The sequence below is a fragment of the Diabrotica virgifera genome, chromosome 9, assembly GCF_917563875.1.
Source record: "Diabrotica virgifera virgifera chromosome 9, PGI_DIABVI_V3a".
In the NCBI taxonomy this organism is placed as follows: domain Eukaryota; kingdom Metazoa; phylum Arthropoda; class Insecta; order Coleoptera; family Chrysomelidae; genus Diabrotica; species Diabrotica virgifera.
This window is the reverse complement of record NC_065451.1, coordinates 110,170,860-110,193,550: the sequence shown is the minus strand read 5'-3', so window position 1 is coordinate 110,193,550 and position 22,691 is coordinate 110,170,860. Positions and strand designations below refer to the sequence as shown.

The 22,691-nt window shown below is 34.8% G+C and overlaps 2 protein-coding genes across 2 annotated transcripts in view; one reads left to right on the top strand and one right to left on the bottom strand.

The window, feature by feature from the left end:
* Positions 1-22,691, bottom strand: part of LOC126892370 (tumor protein p53-inducible nuclear protein 2) — a 412,338-nt gene that overhangs the window by 384,774 nt on the left and 4,873 nt on the right. The window lies entirely within an intron of this gene.
* The window catches only part of LOC126892368 (uncharacterized aarF domain-containing protein kinase 5), an 83,378-nt gene continuing 80,210 nt past the window's right edge, over positions 19,524-22,691 (top strand). The window contains exon 1 of the mRNA XM_050661891.1: positions 19,524-19,757. The gene's annotated coding sequence lies outside the window, so the exon portion shown is untranslated. The remainder of the gene's footprint in view (positions 19,758-22,691) is intronic.

The window sequence follows — 22,691 nt, the reverse complement described above, 5'->3', positions numbered from 1 at the left end:
ATGAAGAAACGAACCACTTAAAATTCTTTCCTGCATCGCGAGATAACCTTTTTTTGAAAAGACCCGGGTGAAAAGACGTGAAATAGTGAATTCGTTCATTTGTTGTTTTCGATTGTGGTGTCTCCAGACAGATGTGGTAAGCTTAACCCGAATTTAATTACCTATATATATCCTTTATTGTTTTTTGAGTTATTTAACAACCAACCAATTTGAATATGTGTATATGCGCCTATTGGAAAATTCCACTCATCTCTTCAATATAAGCCACGAAGGCACAGTAAATGAGTAGGCATTGGCAGGTGTTGTAATTCGTATTGTTTATTGCTGGTTTTGATTTTATTAAATTGTTTCGTTCAATACCTGCTATTAGTAAACAGACATTGGTCCATCTCGCGGAACTGTGAACTATTCGTTAATTATTTGATATACATATTTAAATTTTAATGGTGATTGTTGATTGTCTTAATATATATTTGTTTGATTATAATTATAATATAATTATAATATATTCGTCGTAATAATAATATACTCGTTTGATTTGTCGTAATATATAATATATAATTAATATATTAATTAATAATATATTTGTTTGATATCGTTGAATAGGAGGGAAAATTTTATTCCTATCGCTAATTCGGGGTGGTATCCGGAGCGTGACGAAATTGTGGGTCGAGTCGAGTGTTTTTATTATATCCAAAGTAGGTAGTTTTTTGAGTTTCGGTTCCTTGAATGAGTAAAGATTTAATATCATTATCTCCGTTTAAGAAACTAAATACGTGGTATTTATCCGGATCGTCACCACGGGCGTAGATAATTATTTTTTTTTTGTTATACTTTGAGTTTGTGGATTTATTCTACAAAATAAAAGTTTTTAACGCGGAATTATACGGGTCACCATCTGAAAGTCCGGGTCCAGCGTCTTGTGCTTCAGGTGGAGCTCATCCATCCCACATTGTCTCCCCCGCATCGATCTTCCTCGTTTTCAAGGAAATTTAATTAATTTTGCATCCTTTTTAGACCTTTACAATTCGATAGTGCATAACAATGCAGCCCTAGGAAACGTAGAAAAATTCAAATATTTGAAAGGTTGTTTAGACGGGACTCCGCTTAGTTTGATTCGTAATTTGCCCATAACTAACGATAATTACCAAGTGGCTTACGATTTAATCGTCAAACGGTACACAAATGTTCGTCGTTGTGCGACCGCCCATTGGGACGCGATAATGGGCGTTCAAAAAATCTTAGCGGTTAACTCGAAAAATCTAGCTAAATTGGTCGACACCTTTTTGGAAAATTTAGCCGCATTGAAAACATTAGGCCTTCCCACTGAACATTGGGATTTCATTGTGTTCAATTTGCTTTTGTCCAAATTAGATGTTGATTCCATTAAGTTATTCGAGTTGGAAAATAAGTCTAATGAAATTCCGTCATTTAAAAAGTTAGTAGCGTTCATCGAAACACAATACATCGCGTATGATAATTTAGACAGTAGTATAGGTGAGGGAAAGAAGTCGTCGCGGACCCCAAATAACACGGAGCCAAAGGCCAACTCCAAACACCAGGCTGGTGATTCAAGGCATAATCGCAGTAGCTAGTCGTTCGTGACAGATTCGTCTGCAGTATGTTGCGCTCTATGCAAACAAAGCCATTATCTCAACCAGTGCTCGTTGTTCTTGAAAAAATCGGCAAAAGAGAGATATCAGTTTTGTAAAGAATCTTCTTCCTGTTTTAAATGTCTTAATCAGGCTAACCATTCAGTCAAGTCGTGTCCTAGATCCTTCGAATGTAGTAAATGTAGTAGTCATCTCCGTAATAGTTTGTTGCACTTCGATAGAAACCGTTCCAATAGTCAGTCGTCCTCAGAAAATAATAGTCCAGGGATATCGGGAATCGAATCGTCTCCTGAAGTATCCCATTGTGCCGCTAGTTTTGTAGGAAAGAAAACTAAAACCAAAAGGGAAATCTTGCTTGGTACTGTTTTGGTTCATGCAATTGACAGTAAAAGGTGTAAACAACCCTTGAGATGTCTTCTTGATTCGGGTTCGATGAGTTCGTTCATTAGTCGAAAGGCTGCCAATCGATTGGGATGGCCTAAAACTCCTTGCTCGTTCGAAATTAACGGACTCAATTCGATGCAAACGAAACTGAATCAGGGTCAAATAAGTTTCTCTATCCAACCTCGTCATCAGGAGTCACCGGTGTTTCATTTGGAGGCTATTATTACAGATCGGGTTTGCTCGGATTTGCCCAGCACCCAAATAGATATTTCTGCTTGGAATTATATAAGAAAAAGGGAAAAGGAAATGAAGAGATAGGAGAGTATATACATATCTTCAGTGGAGTGAGCAAAGATAACAGAGCTAAGAGAGGAGTCTCTATTGCTATTCGAAAAAATCTTAAAAATAATATTAAATCGTGGACTGAAGTAAATGAACAACTGCTGATGCTGGAAATGACAAAGAATGGGCACAATATCGTAATTGTCGGAGTGTATGCCCCAAATGAAGATGCAGATCCAGAAAGTAAAGACGATTTCTACGACAAGATGAATGAAATAATCTCTCAAGTTAAAGATAACTGTGAAATCTATGTACTAGGAGATTTAAACGGCAGAGTAGGTAGAGAAGAAAATAATAGAGTCGTAGGAAGATATGGGGAACAAATAACCAATGACAACGGAATGCGTCTTAGAGATTTTTGTGAAACAATGTCTCTCAAGATTATGAATGGATTTTTTCAACATAGAGACATCCACAAATTTACATGGATACAACCTACTAGGAATCTGCGCTCGATAATCGACTATGTAATTCAACGTCAAACTTCCCAGCTGAAAACCACTGACGTAAGGGTATACCGTGGATCAGAATGTGGATCCGATCATCGTTTACTTATGGCCAACGTGATAGTTAACTATCGCAAAAACAATAATACTCAGGTACAGAATATAGAAAAGGGACAAGAAGTAAGATCTCATAAATATAACCTAGAAAGCTTGAAAGAAGACTCAACGAAATTTCTATATAAATTACGACTGGCCACAAAATTACAAAAGGTGGGACGAGAAAATATAACAGCGGAAGAATTATACCAGCAAATTAAAAAATACATTCATGAGGCTGCAAGTGAAGCTTTGGGGTATAAATACAAACATGAAATAAAAAATACAGAATGGTGGTCGGAGAATATGCAAACGTTAGTAAACAAGAAGAAAACTGCTTATCAGAAATGGATGTCAACAAGAAAGGAGGAAGATCACAAGAGATATGCAGCATTAAATCGAGATGTAAAAAGAGAAGTAGTGAAAAGTAAAAATGAGATGTGGGACCGAAAATGCGCAGAAGTGGATAGGTATATGGGTGGAACAAGAGTTGGGCAAGCGTGGAAGGTAATAAAGTCTCTCCAGAGGGAAGGAAAGGAAAAATCTAACATAAAGTTAATAGATCTTAAACAGTGGAAACACCATTATGAGATTTTACTGACAGAAGATAGATGTAAATTCCAAGAGATCGAAATGGAAGATTTAGTCGAACATACACAAATAGTTGAGATAACAACCGGAGAGTTAAGCGAAGCCCTCAAAAGATCTAAAAACGGTAAAGCAGCAGGACCTGGAGACATCCCAATTGAGTTGGTAAAGTACGGACCAAACATATTACATGAGATGTTGGTTCAATTATTTAATAAATGCTTAAAAGGACAAAATATCCCTGATGATTGGAATGTTGGATACATCAGCTCAGTATTCAAGAAAGGGGATAAACGCATATGCTCTAATTATAGAGGAATAACTGTTACCAGCTCAGTAGGGAGGTTGTACGGTCGAATAATAAAGAAAAGAATAGAATCAGAATACGAAGACATGGAAGAACAAAGTGGATTTCGTGCAGGAAGATCGTGCACTGATAATATATTCGTTCTGCAGCAGGTAATAGAAAAACGGAAGGCAAGGAATCTATCTACCCACCTATTGTTTGTAGATTTGGAGAAGGCATACGATACGGTACCTTTGAAAAAACTGTTTCAAACATTGACGAAGGTAGGTCTCAGTAGAGAGTATGTGGATGCTATCGCAAATATATACAAAAATGCAAGAAGTGTCGTTAAAGAAGGAAACTTTATATCTGACTCATTCCCTATATCAAAGGGACTTAAACAAGGATGTTGTCTGTCTCCGACTTTATTTAAAATATATATTCAATCATCGCTAGAGCAGTGGAGGAAACAAGTATCCGGAATGGGAATAGACATAGGCGGTGGTAAATGTCTAACAACTTTGTTTTTTGCAGATGATCAGGTAGTCGTAGCGAATGATGAGGAAGACATGGACTACATGTTTAGAAAACTAAAGAAAGAATATGAAAAATGGGGCCTCAATATGAATATGTCAAAGACAGAGTATCTTAAAATAGGGGATGATGAAGAAGATCCAGAGTTAGAAATTAGAACCACGAAAAGATGTAATGAATATAAATATCTCGGATCTATAATATCTAAAGAAGGCACTACCAAAAGAGACATCGAAAAGAGAACGCAGCAGGGCAAAAAAGCGGTAAACATTCTGAGCTCTCTACTGTGGTCTAAAGATATAAGGCAAGAAACGAAATTGACAATCTATCGTACCTTGGTAGAGCCTATTATGACTTATGGGGCAGAAGTTTGGCAGATGACAAAAAAAGATAGGAAAAGAATAGAAGTAGTAGAAATGGATTATCTAAGGAGAGCGTGTGGTATATCTAAAAAAGATCACATCAGGAATGAAGATATTAGAAGGAGGACACATACTGTATATTCCAGTGTAGATAAAATTGAAACTAGACAACTAGTGTGGTATGGTCACGTGAAACGAATGAATGAAGATAGATGGCCAAAGAAAGCTTTAAATTACATACCACACCAAAGAAGAAGAAGGGGAAGACCTTCAGTTGCCTGGGAAGAAAATGTACGGCACATCATGAAAGATAGAGCCATCAAAGAAGACGAATGGATGGACAGAAAACGATGGCGGTCGAAATGCGAGAAGCGGCAGAGGCTGTAGGAACCTCGCTGATAGATAGAATTATATTAAAAATTTGAAGTTAGCTGATCCCAAATTTAATTGTAGTCAATCGGTCGATTTGTTGATTGGTTGTAGTATATTTTCGAAGGTGTTGTTAGAGTGTAAAATTGAAGGTAAACCGGGACAACCTGATGCCCGAAATACCGTTTCTGGATATATTTTGTTGGGCCCAACTAGCACACCTAACCTTTCGTCAAGTCGCTTGTTTGTCTTTCAAATGTGGAAGACTCGTTAGATTCTTCGTTAAGGAAATTTTGGGAACTGGAGAACATACCGGAAGAGCCAGTTTCAGAACCGGAAGACGTTCTGTGCGAAACCATGTATCGGGAAACACATAGTCGGGACGTCTCGGGGAAATATGTTGTGTCTTTGCTTTTTCGTGAATCACCGCCTTGTTTAAGAGATAGTTATGATGTTGCTTTAAACAGATTTATGTCATTAGAACGTCGCTTGTTTCGTCAGCTTAGTCTGCAAAAGGAATATTCGTCCCATATGCAGGAGTATATTGATTTAAGTCATATGCAATTGGTCCCTGAGGTCGAAAAGACAAAGGGAAAGTATTATATCCCACATCATTGCGTTGTTAAATCGGAAAGTGTCTCTACCAAAATTCGAGTGGTATATAATGCGTCTCAAAAAAGTCCCAGACTTGGTAAATCGTTGAATGATTGTTTATTAGTCGGTCCTAAGCTACAACAGGACATCGTCTCGCTTTTGTTAAATTTTAGACTTAATCGTTTTGCGTTGTGTGCAGATATTCGTCAGATGCATCGTAATATTTTAGTAGTTCCTGAGCATACGGATTATCAACGTGTGTTATGGAGATTTTCTAGCTTTGAGGAGATTCAGGAATATCGTTTGTTAACTGTCACTTTTGGAGTTGTATCCTCGCCATATCTCGCTCTAAGAACCCTTCAACAACTAGTGTTGGACGAAGGCTCTCGTTTTCCTGAAGCCGCCTCGCTCGTTTGTAATGCTTCGTATATTGATGATTTTGTATTCGGTGCTTCGACGCTCGAAGAAGCACAACGTTTAGTTGAAGAATTAGTCGCTTTGTTGAAGTTAGGAGGCTTTGAGTTACGGAAATGGTGTTCGAACGAACTCAAAGTGTTGTCGCAATTTCCTGAATTGCATATTAATCCTCATTCTATTAATTTTGATCCAGAATCAAATGGTCATTCTTTAAAAATCCTTGGTTTGAAGTGGATTGCACAGTCCGATGTCTTTCAATTTTCAGTCAAATTGCAGGATGTCCCTTGTACCAAAAGATCGTTTTTATCCCAATTAGCTCGAATTTATGACCCTTGTGGTTATCTAACACCTACTACCTTCTTCATCAAACATTTAATCCAACTACTTTGGGCAACTGGTCTTGAATCAAATGATCGTCCTCCCTCAGAAATTATTCGTGTGTGGGAGCAATATAAAAGTGAATTATCTCTTATTTCACAGTTTAAAATTCCTCGTTTTTTGAATATTTCCTCTTGTCCCATCTTAGAACTTCATGGATTTGCCGATGCCAGTAAGAAGGGATACGCTTGTGTCGTTTATATCCATAGTATCGATAGTCAGAACATGGTTCAAGTTAATTTATTCTGTGCCAAGTCGAAAGTAGCTCCTATGAAACAGATTACGATCTCTCGATTAGAATTGTTAGCTGCTGTTAATTTGGTCAAACTTATGTCGTTTGTGTCACAGTCGTGGAAGAATATAATCTTTCAAAAGGTGTATGCTTGGGTAGACTCGCAAATAGTATTGCATTGGATTAAAAGTTCACCTTCTAGGTTTAAAACTTTCGTCGCAAATCGCATTTCGTATATCCAGACCCATAGTCAAAATTATTCTTGGCATTACATTGAATGGCAAAATAATGCAGCCGACGCGCCTTCGCGAGGCATGCTACCGGCCGCTTTTGTATCGAAACTAGACTGGTCGACAGGCCCTTCGTTTTTGTATAATGTTCCATTAATCTTTCCAGAGGTTCCTTCATCATTGCGGGAAAAATCCCCTTCGGAAGAAGTAAAGAAAAGTTTAGTGTTTTTTTCCACTCGCGAGGAACATTTTTTGTCTTGTTTGTTAGAAAACCAATTGTCTTTTACCTCTATCCAAAGAATTTTGGCCTTGATGTTGCGATTCGCGCACAACTCTCGTTTTAAAAGGTCAAGACGTGTAGGGCCCTTGAGTTCAGTGGAACTGGAAAGCTCGTTAATTATTCTTGTTAGCTTCACACAGGAAAAGTATTTTGAAGAACAGTTTCAGTCGAACTCGTTTCCAAAACCATTTCGCAAATTAGGAGTGTTTTTAGATGATGATACTCAGTGCTTAAGAGTAGGTGGTCGTCTATCGCAGTCTTCCTTGTCGTATGAGGCAAAACACCCCTTTTTGTTACCAAAGAAATCTCGTCTTACGACTCTCCTAGTTCGTCATTATCATGAAAAGTACTTACATGCTGGATTTAAGAGTACTCAATTTTTGGTGAGTTAAAGGTTTTGGATATTGTCTTCTAAGCAGTCCGTTAATTCAGTCTTGTCTAAGTGCATTAGATGTTGGAAGCAATCTCCTAGGGTCTTACAGCCCCCTATGGGTGATTTGCCTAAATTTCTTCTCGGGGCCATTAAACCCTTTTCGATTTGTGGGGTAGATTATGGTGGGCCTTTTTCGATAAGGATGTCTCGTTATAGAGGAGTTAGAAGTCAAAAAGCATATTTGCGCCTCTTTGTTTGTTGCGCCACAAAGGATTTACACCTCGAATTAGCTAGTGATTTATCCGCCGAAGCCTTTTTGGCCGCTTTACAGCGCTTTATTGCTCGGAGAGGTCAAGTATCGCAAGTATTTTGTGATAATGGTACCAACTTTCATGGCGCTTATCGACAACTGCGTAGCTTTATGGAGGGTGCTCTCGATAAAGACAATATTAGATTTTCTTTTGCGCTTCCTGCGGCTCCACATTTCGGTGGTATTTATGAGCGCGGCATTCGTTCTGTAAAAGAACATATTGCTCGGATAGTCGGGGCTCAAATTTTGACATATGAAGAGTTTTACACTGTTTTGACGTTGATTGAGTCCGTTTTAAATTCGCGTCCTCTCACCCCATTGACCAATGATGTTGAGGATCTCAACGCTTTGACCCCAGGGCATTTCCTGACTCTTGAGCCTTTGACATCATTGCCTGTACCTGATTTTTCGGAGGTATCCCTTAATCGTTTGTCCAGATGGCAGTTATTACAACGCATCCATAGGGATTTTTGGGCTCGATGGCGTAAGGAGTATTTACATACCTTACAACAAAGGTCCAAATGGTTAGATTCTGGCTTTGTACCCAAAATCGGTAGTTTAGTTGTTTTGAAGGAGGATAATTTGGCTCCTTGTAAATGGCCTCTCGCGCGTCTTGTTGAATTGCATGAGGGCAAAGACAAAATTTTAACTTGAAAAAGTCCCTAGGCTTCGATTTTATAACAAGCAAAATTATTAAATATCAACTATCCAAGAAGGGAATTGTATATCTGACTCAAATATTCAATGCAGTATTAAGAACCGCATATTTCCCTCTCCTCTGCAAAGTCGCAAAAATTATATTAATTCCTAAACCAGGTAAGCCTCTGGCAGATGTCAAATCATATCGGCCCATAAGTTTACTGCCGATAGTGTCAAAGATCCTAGAGAAACTGATACTCTCAAGAATTCAACCACTTCTATCAGGCCTTCTATACAAATTTTAAAAAATGCTTCCTCTCACGCAGTTCCTAATTTTAAAATCCTACCTACATAACCGTTACTTTTTTGTACAACATAGAGATTAGCCCACGTCACTATTTCCAGTTGGATCAGCGAGTCCCGCAGGGCAGTGTCTTGGGGCCAGTGTTATACCTAGTGTACACAGCAGACTTACCAACAAACTTTCAATCCACGACAGCTACATATGCAGACGACACCGCAGTGATGTCAGTACATCAGGACCCACGGACAGCTTCTCAACTTCTGTAAACTAGCCTCAACAAAATACAAACCAGGCTAAAACGGTGGCGTTTTCAAACAAATGAAACAACGTCGGTTCATATTACCTTTACAATCCGTAAAGGTCACTGCCCGCCTGTATATATCAACGACCACCAACTAAAACAGCAAGGAAATTGAAAACCTTGTACGAGAAACTGGCACATTGTCAAAATTCAATAAAATTTTTAAGACGATGTAGAAATAACAACATAATACCAAAGGGCTTGAGGTTACGGCCAGCATACTCAAGCAGAAGACTCCAAAATATACTACATAGCGCCAGTTTGTCAATGATCCGGGAAAGGTTACAATTTCACAAGTCAAATTTATTTTTTATCGAACAAGACATCGTAAGTATTTTTTTTTTTTTTTATTAAGAAAAAGTCGCATCCACCTAATGGTTATTAGCGACGGAACAATACATAGGTTAAACAAAAATGTGGTACAATATAAGTATAGTACAATGGTAAGGTTACATGCATTATCTACAAAAACTTGTTATATTTTATTGAATACACCAACTGTTTTTAAAAAGTCAATTAAATTTTTGGTTCTTTATTACTGGCACCCAGAACAGACATATTTGATACGATATTAAAATCAATACGTTCTTGTGTATATTTTTGGCATTCAATGTTTGACAGTTACTTGTGTGTTACACGATTCACAAATAGTTGGTTCAGATCTTGAGAACAAATATGAGTAAGTAAGCCTGGTATGGCTTAGTCGTAGGCGGTTGAAAACTGCTTGCTCATAACAACTTTTATAAACTGTTTTGACTCTTTTTACTGTGTCTTTAATTGGTCTAAGTTTTAAATTTGAGTTTTGCCATTCATCGAGCTAGTCATTTAACACATATTGTTTTAACAACACTTTCAAGTCTTTAGGGGCATATTGTAATACCGTTTCTGAATCCGCACCAGTCACTGCACTACGCGCACTTGAGTCTGCATCTTCATTTCCAAGGAGTCCAAATGAAGTTGACTATTCTACCATTTTGTTGAGATAAGTGAAACTCCAACGACTGCGGGAAAGTCGAAATAAGTGGTACTAAAATTGCAACTCCCTCACTTGCGCGAGCTGTGTTAGTTCGGTCTTTACGAAAGCATGTAAAATGTATTTGCGAATATGGGTTAGAAGATACAGGATTAGTTTCCTGTAGACATATAATTTCGGGACAGTGTTCTGATTGAATGATATTGAGAATTGGTAAGCGATGGAAAAGCCCATCAACATTCCACTGTAAAATTGAGTTGAATGTTATGTTTCAGTTGAAGAGAGTTCACTCTCAGTAGTAGCTTCTTCACCGAGAAAACGTAGCAGTAGGATTTTTAGCCTTGTAAAACGATATTTTGTGGCTCTGTCTGGAATATATTGATAAGAGACGGTAAGCAAATTTACGAGACCAAGGAAATCAGATGTGAATTCTTTAACAATTTCAATAGGAGATTGGCTGCCTTGAATATTTTCAATAAGCATCATTAATTGGTCATAGCTTAAAATGGACGGTGTTGATTGTTTACTTAGATATGATTCAAGTGATTCGGGGATAGGTAATGAGCGTTTAGGTTTTTTATTGTTTTGAGTTTTTGTTTTATGAGGCTGAGCAGGAAGAAGAAATGTTTGATTATCAACGACATTTTCAACAGGTGGAGATAATGTTTCCTCTATGGTTCGTTTGGTGGAGGGACAGGGTGATTCTTTCGTGATCGCTAGTGAAGTCTGTGAAATTATCTCTATATTTTCGGCTGTAGCAGAAGATTCCAGTGGAGTATTTTCGTTAGTTTTTAAATCTTGGGTTGCTTCAGAAACGGGCTGTGTAATTTCCACTGATGTAGAGTTAGAGGTGTTTGGTATGGATACTTGTGGAAATATTTCGGTATTTTTATTTTGATCATTATTAGAAGTTTGGTCTACTTGATTACCAGCATTGGTAGGAGAGTCAGAAGATTGAACAGTAGGGGGAGTTAAGGGTCCTGAAGGCTGAGAAGAAGAATTTTTATTGCTTGGACAGTTACTAGCAATGTGATTTATTTGTTTACATATATAGCATGTCATACTATCCTGCGAAATGAATATTCTATAATTAGTATTATCATAATTCAGAAGAATTGAATCTGGGATCGTCGTGTTATGCGGACTAATAAACACTTGCCTTCTAAAACTTTTTATATGGCTATATTCTGGAAGACAGGCACTGATCTTTAGGAAAGTGATTGGAGAAACTAAGTTTAGGCCGAGATGTTTTAATTCTTGGATGATTACTTCGTGTGGGATACTTGGACAAACATTTGATAGCACTATTCTTTCTGCAGGCGTTATGAGCCTTCTGGCCCTGACTGTTTCTCCATTTACCTGTATAGAACCATAGTTTGTCATAAAATCCTCAACAGCTTGCTTGCTACTTAAATACATGCATATTCGATTATTAGATAGGCGAGACGAGAATAAGATATTTTTGGGATTTATTAAATTACCTAAAGAAATAAGATAATCTTGCAGTGGTGTATTATTAATAGCGCTAAAAAGTATTGCGTTTTCTTTTCCTGGGAAGAAATTTTGCTGTGAAGCTGCGGTAGAATAAGATTTATTCGCTGGGACATCCTGTATAGTAACATCTGATGACATATTTCTAATTTATTTACGGTACTACCGAAACTAATTACTTTCGTTTCCCGCAAAAAACAAAACTGATAAATTGTTTATAATCCATAAACCTGTGTCTGTTTACAATAACTGGTGTAGTATACAGGAATATAAACTAACAAAACTGGTTTAAATACGCAAATATACGATTAAATAATGTATGTAGTATAAAACTTACAGTTTAAAGTTACTTTGATCACTTTAACTATAATTAAAAACTGGTAGTTTCACTGGTAATAGACAAAATATCAAGCGCCGAGACACTACGTGTTTACAGCTCATTAACTTTTTCGGTACTCCACATCGTAAGTATTGAAGATTTACTTTTCGGAATGATATCAAATTCTGATTTTGATTGAATTATTTTTAGTTTACACATAATTTATGAAAATTCATATCAGAAACAAAGAAATATACATTTAAATAAATTTAATATTATTTTAGAACAAAATAGTTTACATACTTTTGATAACCTAAATAGAAATAATGACATATTAGCGACAGTTGTCAATCTATCAAATAGACATTTAAATGCAACGGAAAATTTGGTATTGTAAAGGTTTAAACTATGCTGTTACTCATCCATCTATTCCAAAATTAGACATAATTAGCTCAGTGGAGAAAATATCGCAGTGTCTACCAACTCACGAAAAAGAACAATATAGGGTACTATGTAAACTTGAATTGGAAAAGTCTAATCAAATTGTACAGAACATCTGCAAAGAGGAAATGAAAGCTTTAAAAACTTTAAAAAATGATGACTCCATAACAATCCTACCAGCGGATAAAGGAAATGCAACTGTAATAATGGATAAAGTACAATATGAGGACAAAATTACAGATCTAATTACAAATGGACCTTATAGCAAATTAACGAAGGATCCAACAAAGACACTGGAAAACAAAATATGTAGAACTTTATTCAAATGTAAAAATGATCTAACATAGAATACTATCAAAGAAAACTAATGACACCTCATTACAGTAAGACACCACATTTTTATGGAGTGCCGAAAATTCATAAAGCGAACATACCACTTAGACCGATTTGTAGTACCATCAATTCTCCTTGTAGTGAACTATCAAACATTTTTATTAAACATTATAAAACCATTTGCTAATAATAATGACACATTTATAAAAAATACATAACATTTCTTAAACAAATTATCAACTATTGAATTTAATCAAAATAATATTTTAGTAAGTTTTGACATAAACAGTTTATTTACAAATGTGCCATTAGATAAAACTTTAAACATAATCAAAACGAAATTAGAGAATGATAATACATTAACAACTAGGACAAAACTAAATGTATCAGCTATAATGGAGTTATTGACATTATTATAATATGTACTAATAATACCTACTTTCAACTAAATAATGAATTTTACAAATAAAATTTTGGTCTAGCAATGGACTCTTCTTTATCTCCATTATTGGCTAATATATTTATGGAGTATTTCGAAACTAATATCATTTCTAAACAAAATTTAAAACCCACAGTATGATGGAGATATGTAGATGATGTGTTTTCAATATGGCCTCATAGATCAGAATTGTTGGAAACAATCCTAAATATTATAAACGATCAAGAAGAGACAATAAAATTTACAATGGAAAAGGAAAATAATAACACCTTGCCTTTCCTCGATGTTTTAGTCTCAAAGAAGGATACCGGATATGAAATTCAAGTGTATAGAAAACCAACACACACCAACAGATATCTCAATTACAAATCAAATCACAACGTCAACGTTAAAAAGGGAATCATTAATTCCTTATATGATAGAGCCAAAATTACTTGTTCTAACGAAAATTCATTTTTAGAAGAAAAACAATTGTTAACATCTGTTTTATTAAAAAATGATTATCCTTTATCGTTTATAAATAAGGAATTGTCAAGATTGGATCGAATGGAACAGAACAACTTAGAACGGGATCCTACAACATTCACAAGAAATAATACGAGGAAAATATCAATACCATATATAAAAAGACTATCCGAGAAACTTAAAACAATAGGAAATAAATTCAACATTCAAGACAACAAACACACTGAGATCTATTCTATCTAAAACTAAACCTAAGAATGAACAAGGAAGAACAAAGAATTGCATTTATAAAATACCTTGTGAATGCGAACAATTTTATTTAGGTAAAACATCAAGACCATTAAACGTTAGAATAAGTGAACATCAGTCTAATATTAAAAATAGAGAATTTGATAGATCTCAAATATGTCAACACGCATGGGATAACGAACATAGAGTTCAGTGGAGATTTTCAAGTATAGTCCTGAAAGAAACAGATAGTAAAAAGAGAAAAATCAAAGAAAAAGAAATTAGGAAGTCAATAACATATCGAGTTAGTACATATTTTATATTTTAGTATTACTTATATATCTATTTATTATTAATATTATTTATAATTTAAACACCATATATATTAAAGTCAGAATTTGGTATTAGTTTTGAGAGTAAACTAAATGTAAGACCAAATACTTACGATGTCGGGATAGTATCACGAGGTTTTTCCTGGTTTTCCCTCGCGATTTACTATGGAATCTCTAACGCGAGAATTTTACTGTCACCGTTGCATTTGGTTGTCTTTTTAAAGATAGATCACATGCTATGATATTTTTGGGAGGGATATTCTTGGGTTGGGGTTGATTTCATGTAATCGAATGAACTATATTTCAGTAAAGTCGTCCCAGGAACGTAACTCATAAATATTGGCAATATCATTTTAAAGTCTTCTACTTTAAAATGTATAATATGTCTGAATTGGTGATATAAATGAGTCAGATTAAATAAATTATTAGAAGAATTTTTTACTAAGCAACAACATTTTTGTTTAATCTAGTAGTATTTTGTATTTTGACAACGACACCCGATTTGGGCGTCGAAACGTTAATAAAACTATTTTTTCAATTTAATTGTGGCTTATTTCCCATCTAAATAGTTAATTATAAGACAGCAAGCAACAGTCAAATACTTTGGAATGCACCTAGATCAAAAATTAAACTGGATACACACATTTTTATGAAAGGTAAACAACTTGATCTCAAATTACACAATCTATGTATACTGGCTGATTGGTCACAAATCATCATTTTTAATTAAAAATAAAGTACTTGTCTACAAAGCAATCCTGAAACCAATATGGAGTTACGGAGTCCAACTTTGGGGTACTGCATCAAACTCACAACAATGAAATCTTGGAGAGGTTTCAATCACCAGAGGCTCTAAGAGGTGTGCATGCTAGCGTTGTTGAGGAAGCCTCAAATGGGAAACAGCTGTCCAGCGATTGTGCATCCCTCTGAATCGTAAACAAGCAAAACCATCTTTTACTGTTTTTTTTTTGTTTATCGCCGGTGGCTTTGTTTACTGACGGTGAACACTTCTACTCTATTTGTAGTATTGCCTCTTTGTATAGTTTTGCATTGAATCGAATTTATATACGCATATACTACGTCGAACTTAATATTGTATAAAAATATAACAAAGACATAAATATTATTTTTGTAACTAGAAACTGCAAGCGATAAGATAAAGTTGTATATTTCTGGTGTAATGCTTATAATTGGAATAAATGTAATAATTATTATTATAGTATTTGTGAACATAAATAAATACCTATAATTGATCGCATGTTTTAATAATGGTAATAATTCCATAACAAATTATCATGATAGGTTATTTAATTTCAGGCATTTTATTTTCTTTTTCTTAATTTCATAGCCAGCTGTCTGTGTTATTATTAAAGTATGACCTTTCTTAAGATCTTGGGCTTGGGTCTTTAGTATTTTCCTTGGGTTTACCATGTGTTTTAATGTTGAAATCATATAAACCATCTAATGATCCTAAGCATGATAGTTCATAGTGAGGACGTTTAGGTTGGAATAAATTAATTTTCGCGAGAATGGGCAATTTTAGAGAGTGTGTCAATTAGTAAGAGTGTAAGCTTTTTGTGTCAATTATGTCATTTAATCAAAACAATTTTTTGGACACCCTGTATAAATAATTATGTTAATATTTATATTACTGAATAGAGAATTAAACACCCTTTCAAATGCGCTAGCACACGACTCCTATTCTCATTTAAAAAAATCATCGATTACGTCATCACGCCCAAATTGATGACGTCACTAGTTACCAGAGAACGGCAGTTCTCGCCAGTGGCGCACAAGCCCCCTACACGCGACACTATACAGGGTGTCCCGAAAAGATTGGTCATAAATTATACCACATATTCTGGGGTTAAAACTAGGTTGATTGAACCTTACTTACCAATATACAACAGTGCACAAAAAAAAAGTTACAGCCCTTTGAAGTTACAAAATGAAAATCGATTTTTTTTACTCCTAGACTCTTAGAGATTTTTTATTGAAAATGGACATGTCACACTCTTATGGTAGCAACATCTTAAAAAAAAATTAAAGTTAAATTTGTGCACACCATAAAAATTTTATGGGGGTTTTGTTCCCTTAAACCCACCCAAACTTTTGAGTACGTTCCAATTAAATTATTATTGTGGCACCATTAGTTAAACACACTATTTTTAAAACTTTTTTGCCTCTTAGTACTTTTTCGATAAGCCAGTGTTTATCGAGATATTTTGAATATTTGTCGAATCCACCACATATTTGTATATGGTTAAGTACGATTGTAGCGACCTGTTAATAATCTGAAAATTTATTTATAATTTACATTTTTAGGTATATTTTGAAAAATAAGCCACATCTCGATAAAAGGTGACTTATTAAAAAAAGACTAAGAGGCAAAAAAGTTTTAAAAATACTGTATTTAACTAATGGTACCACAATAATAGTTTATTTAGAACGTACACACATATTTGGGGGGTTTAAAGGAACAAAACTCACTTAAAATTTTTATGTAAACATATTAAAAAAGAAGCCGCATCTCGATAAAAACTGGCTTATCAACAAAATACTAAGAGGCAAAAATACCTATACAATTATTACTAATACTGTTTGGGTTTAAGTTAATTTTGATAAATAAATTAAATAAATATAAAATTGTAGTTTGGCATTAAATTAACAAGTAATTGGATTTCGTAAGTCCTAGGTTTTCACCCAAAGTAATAGAAAGTAGAACTGGAAGTCGATATTTGAACTCTTCGTGTAACTTTGCATCGATTGATATACGACTTTAGTAATTTTGAATCATTGTTACTAAACTTTGAGTGACATTGTTTAAAAAGAAATGACTTCAAACCCGTAACTAAAGATTAAAACTTTCAATACGCTTCGATTGATGTGTTACATGTACTATTTCTGAGACTATAATGGCACTTCTCGTTAGAACTTTTTAACCGGAAATGACATAAAAACCAAAATTTTACATTTGTTCTCATCTTGCTAAGGCACGTCGAATGATATATCGCTTGTCCGATGTCAATTTTCTCATCTTTAATACCATCCTTGGGTTATAAGCTTTCATTCGACACCTCATTTTTTTCATTCTATCTGTACTCGTATTAATAACGGAGGAGTTGTATTCGCGGACGGACAGACAGTCATGAAACCGGAAGTATATATTTGTTCTCGTCTTGCGTCGAATAATATATCACTTGTACTATTCCGGTGACTTTAAAACAGTACTTCTGGTCTTATTTCTAAAACCGGAAGTCCTAGGTCAAATTTCTCACCTCTAGTCTCATCCTTAGATTATAAGCTTTCATTCGACGCCTCATTTGTCACTCTACCTGGTATAGTGACGGAGGAGTTATATTCGCGGTCGGACGGACAGATAGACTAGGTCAAATTTATCACCTTTAGTACCATCCTTAGATTATAAGCTTTCCTTTGACACCTCATTTGTCTTTATACCTGGTATAATGAGGGAGGAGTTATATTCTCGGTCGGACGGACAGACAGCCTAGGTCAAATTTATCACCTTTAGTACCATCCTTAGATTATAAGCTTTCATTTGACACCTCATTTGTCTTTATACCTGGTATAATGATGGAGGAGTTATATTCGCGGTCGGACGGACAGACAGCCTGGGTCAAATTTGTCACCTTTAGTACCATCCTTGAAATATAAGCTTTCATTTGACACTTCATTTGTCATTATACCTGGTATAATGACGGACGTGCTATATTCGCGGTCGGACGGACCGACGGACCGACGGACAGACAGCCTAAGTCAACTGTCTCACCTTTAGTACCATCCTTGGATTATAAACTTTCATTTTACACCTCATTTGTCATTCTACCTAGTCTGGTATAATGACGGAGGAGTTATATTCGCGGTCGGACGGACCGACGGACAGACAGTTAAGGTCAAATTTCTGACCTTTCGTACCATCCTTGGATTATAAGATTGCATTTGACACCTCATTTGTTATTCTACCTAGTATGTATAATGACGGAGGAGTTGTGGTCACGGACAGACGGACAGACGGACGTGGATAATTCAAAGTTTTCACATTTTTTCAAAATTGGGTGAAAACAATAATGATTCAAACGTCTGCATATGGTTTTTTGTCAAAAAAGTCGATATTTGCGTAAAAGCAGCTAGAGAATTGAAAAACGTCAACTTTTTTGACAAATAACTATTAAAAAGAAAATAATCGTTTTCGTTTTGATTCAATTCGAGTCTCTTGCCATCCTCTGACACCGTGTTTCGGGGTCTCTACCCCTTATCAAAGAGGCTATGCAAGTAGACTGAATTGAATCAACTCGAAACGAAGAAGAACTGCATATATTAAAATATCTGCAGCAGAGTGTGGTTAGACTGTCCTCTAACGGGGAATGACAAAATAAATAAAAATTTCGACCACGAGTCAGGATTCTGTTAACCGAGATACGATAGTACCAAGCGGCGCCGCTAGGAGGAGCACTCCAACAATGCGTCTCAGAATACTAAACGTGGTCATTTTGTACTCTAAACCGAGGCTTTTTTATTTTTATTTAAATAACTATTGGCTATTTGATACCCAATTTTTACCTCCATTGCTATACGCTCTGAGCTTCGCTGGTGTCGCTCCTGGCGGATTACTAATTTAACTTTCACCGGTAATTTTTAAATTTATTATTTAATTGTTATCGCTTAATATTTACAACGCTAAAAAGTAATTAAATTGTAATAGATTTTTTTAAGATTTTGCTAATCATTTTGACGTTCTATTCATGAAATATTAATTTCTTACTTCGGATACTTTCACAATTATCGTGTAGATGGCGCTAAGATTAATAGATATTACATATTACGGAACATTAAAAAAACGTAAATTCAGTATTTAAAACGTAAGTATATTTAAGGTAAAAATATATACCACAGCTTTGACCAACTAAAATTTTTTATAATTAATGTTTTTAATTTTAATTTTAAATTAATCACTTTGACATTTATGTAAAATTTCCGGTAAACGTTTACAGACTTGCCACTACTGGCGCTCGCGAATTTATAAATATCCCCTCTACGTACGAGCTCACAGCGGATAAAAGACCCTCCAATCTACCTATCACTTGTGATTCGTGTCCGAAGTTTTATAATCGCAAAACATAACCTGCCATAATTGACATATTTACGTTGTCGGACAAAAGAAACGAGGCTGTAAATTTGTCGACAAGAGATCGATAATCTTTTGTAATTAATTAAGTATGTACTTTCAATTGAAAATTGAGAGTTTTGTATTAACAAATCTTTACCGCGAAAGAGTGACACCTTGCGGGTGTCGGACTCAACGATTGCTTCCTCTTTTTTGTCCGATAAAAACAATTTATTTTGTTTTAACGTATAATCTTTTGATTAAAATTAAAGATAAGATTATAGTTTTAGTTTTGCAATAACAAAACATAACCGCGCTAGAGCTACAGCACAGGTTTAGGAGTTGTGCGTGCGGAAGGAAACGCGTCCAACCTGTAGTGTAGGTACTCTGAAAATTTTCAGAAAGTGGTAAACTCGCTCAAACGAAGCAGTTACAACCATTTTTAAGACTTTTGTAAGCGTTTTAAAAAAAAAAGGACGGTGTATTAGGGACTATTTATTTTTGTGCTAACGGCTTTTTAAAACAAAGAACAGGTATGTACTAAAAAGAAACGGAATTAGCTCGTTTCGTTTTAGGTTTATGATATTCTTCAATATTTCGTTTTTAGTCCAAGTCCAGTAGGGTTAGACGAATAACAGGCGTAACCGTGCATAAGGAGCTGCCCCAAATTTTATTTTTCTAATCTTTAGGGGGGTCGATAGTAGTGTAAGTTTAAAATCTTGACTGAATTCCGCCGTTGCGTTAGCCGCCATCTTGATTTTAAACGAGAACCGTTTTTGCTCAATATCTCCGCCATTTTCAACTTTTCGGCAAAAAGTATAACAACCAAATTTGTTGAAAATGTGATTTTCTATAATTTCTATTATTAAAATTTTTTCGTGCGGTCGATATTTTTCGAGTTATGGCAGAAAATAGTGACAGAGCATAATTATTGAATTATCTCATTTATTATTAGTTTTACGACAATAATGTTCCTATACAAAAATGGAGAGAATTAAATTCTACACCATTTTGATTTCTTTCATTTTTGTGCTAAAATTAATATTTAACGTAGTTTGTATACGGTAATGACGCGAGGGTAAGACCCGATTGATTTTACGGCAATTGTTTTTGTTCAATATCTATGCCATTTTCAACTAACATTGTTGCAAATATGATTTCTTACAATTTCTTTTTGACAATTTTTTTCATGCGGTTGATATTTCCCGAGTTAAGTGGGAAAACAGTAAAAAGTATGGGGAAGGGGGGGAGTATATTTATTGAATTGAATCTTGTTTCCGAGCTGCACCAAATTTTATAATTCTATCCCTTACGGGAGATCAATATTAGTGTACATTTAAAATCTCGACTGAATTCCGCAGTTGCATTAGCCGCCATATTGATTTTAAAGAAGAACCGTTGTTGCTTAATATCTCCGCCATTTTCAACTTTTCGACAAAAACGGTAGAAACTAAAATTGGTGGAAATTTAATTTCCCACAATTTCTTATGCGCAATTTTTTTATGCGATCAATATTCTCCGAGTTAAGGGGGAAAATAGTGGAAGCGGAGGGGAGAGGCATAATTATTTAATTGTCTCATTTATTATTAACTTTACGACATAATTGTAATTGTACATAAACAAAAATAAAGAGAATTATATTTTATACAATTTTTGAAACTTCCAATGAAACACCAACCAAACTAAGTACATAAAAGACATAAATAATAACTTACATGCATTACGTTCACTTAATTTTATTAACTAGTAGGTTTTATTGGTTTAATTTTGTCTGTCGATATTTTAAGTTTCATGTCAGCTAATTTATTTTAATATTTCAACAATTTTTTTTTAATTTTGTACCCTGTTGGAGGGTATTTCCCCATCCCCTCCTCCTCGTAGACACGTCACTGGTTCTCCCGAAAAATTGTAGTAAATCGTAAGTGCAACAATTTCAGTCCTTACACTTTTTGTCGAAAAGTTCAAAATGGCGGAGATATTGAACACAACAATTGCTATAAAATCAATCGGGTCTTACGCTCGCACCTTTACCGCATAGGTACGTACTACCATAAATATTGATTTTATCAAAAAAATTAAAGAGATCAAAATTGTACAAAATTCTCTTCAGTTTTGTATAATAAACGAGATAATTCAATAATTATGCTCTACTGTCACTATTCCCCCCCCCCCCCATAACTTAGAAAATATCGACCGCACGAAAAAAATTATAATAAACAAAATTATAGAAAATCACATTTTCAACAATTTTAGTTTGTATAGTTTTTATCAAAAAGTTGAAAATGGTGGAGATATTGAGCAAAAACGGTTCTCGATTAAAATCAAGATGGCGGCTAACGCAACGGTGAAATTCAGTCGAGATTTTAAATTTATACTATTGACACCCCCCCCCCACCCTCTAAAGATTGGAAAAATAAAATTTGGGGCAGCTCGTAATGCAAGGTCAAATGCTATCCCGACTGGGCTATTTTTTGACATTATACTTTAAAAACAAACCATATAGTCAAGGAAATGAAGCATTTTGGCTCGCAATTTGTTCGTCCAGCATGAATTTACTTGAAATTTTCACAGTAGGTAGGGAATAGTCCAAGGATGATTTTCTATATCATGCCGCTGTACGCTAAAACCTTGGGGGTGGTTGCCACCCCATCTCGGGGGCGGGAATTTTTTATTACATTCTAACCATGTAAATCGATGTAAAAAGTAATTCTAAGAAAAAAATGTTTTTTACAATTTTTTCGTAAAACTAATATTTTTCGAGTTATTCGCGCTTGAAAGTAACAGTTTTTCGATGAAAAAATCGACTTTTTAGAGGGTTTTTTGAGAATACCTCGAATAATATGCATTTAATAAAAAAACTGCACATGTCAAAATTGTATCTTTTAGTGACACAAACTAAATTATTTTTCTGTAATATCTTTAAGACCAATACAAACCGAGATACGGCATGTTAAAAGTTAGCTTTTTTGTCAAATGCATAATTTTAAATATTCAAAGTAAAATAACGGAAAAACTTTGCATTTTTTGAGGAAAACTTAAATAACCTTTTTAAGTATACAGCTAGGCCTTTCAAAAAATAATAATAAAAAGTTTCTAGTCTGAAAATTAAGCGACTTATGATCAAAAAAATGTCGGTACCTGCTTTTCTCTATGAAAAAATCAGTGAAAACAACCCCCTAACTACCCTCCTAATTAAAAATTGGTCTTCACCTTTTTGTAATTCCTTTTATGTTTGTATTATCAATACACTTAAGAAGTTTGACCTATTTAAAAGGCTTAATTTTAGAAAAACTGGAGTTTAAATAAAAATTAATTTTTTGGAATTTTCCATTTTTCACCGTTTACTTCAAAATATCTTCGAAAATACTGGAGATACAAAAAAATTGATAAACTACTAAATTGTAGCTTTTTTAATAACTAAAATTCCTTTGTACATAGATTTTCATTACAGGGAACAGTTAGCGAGA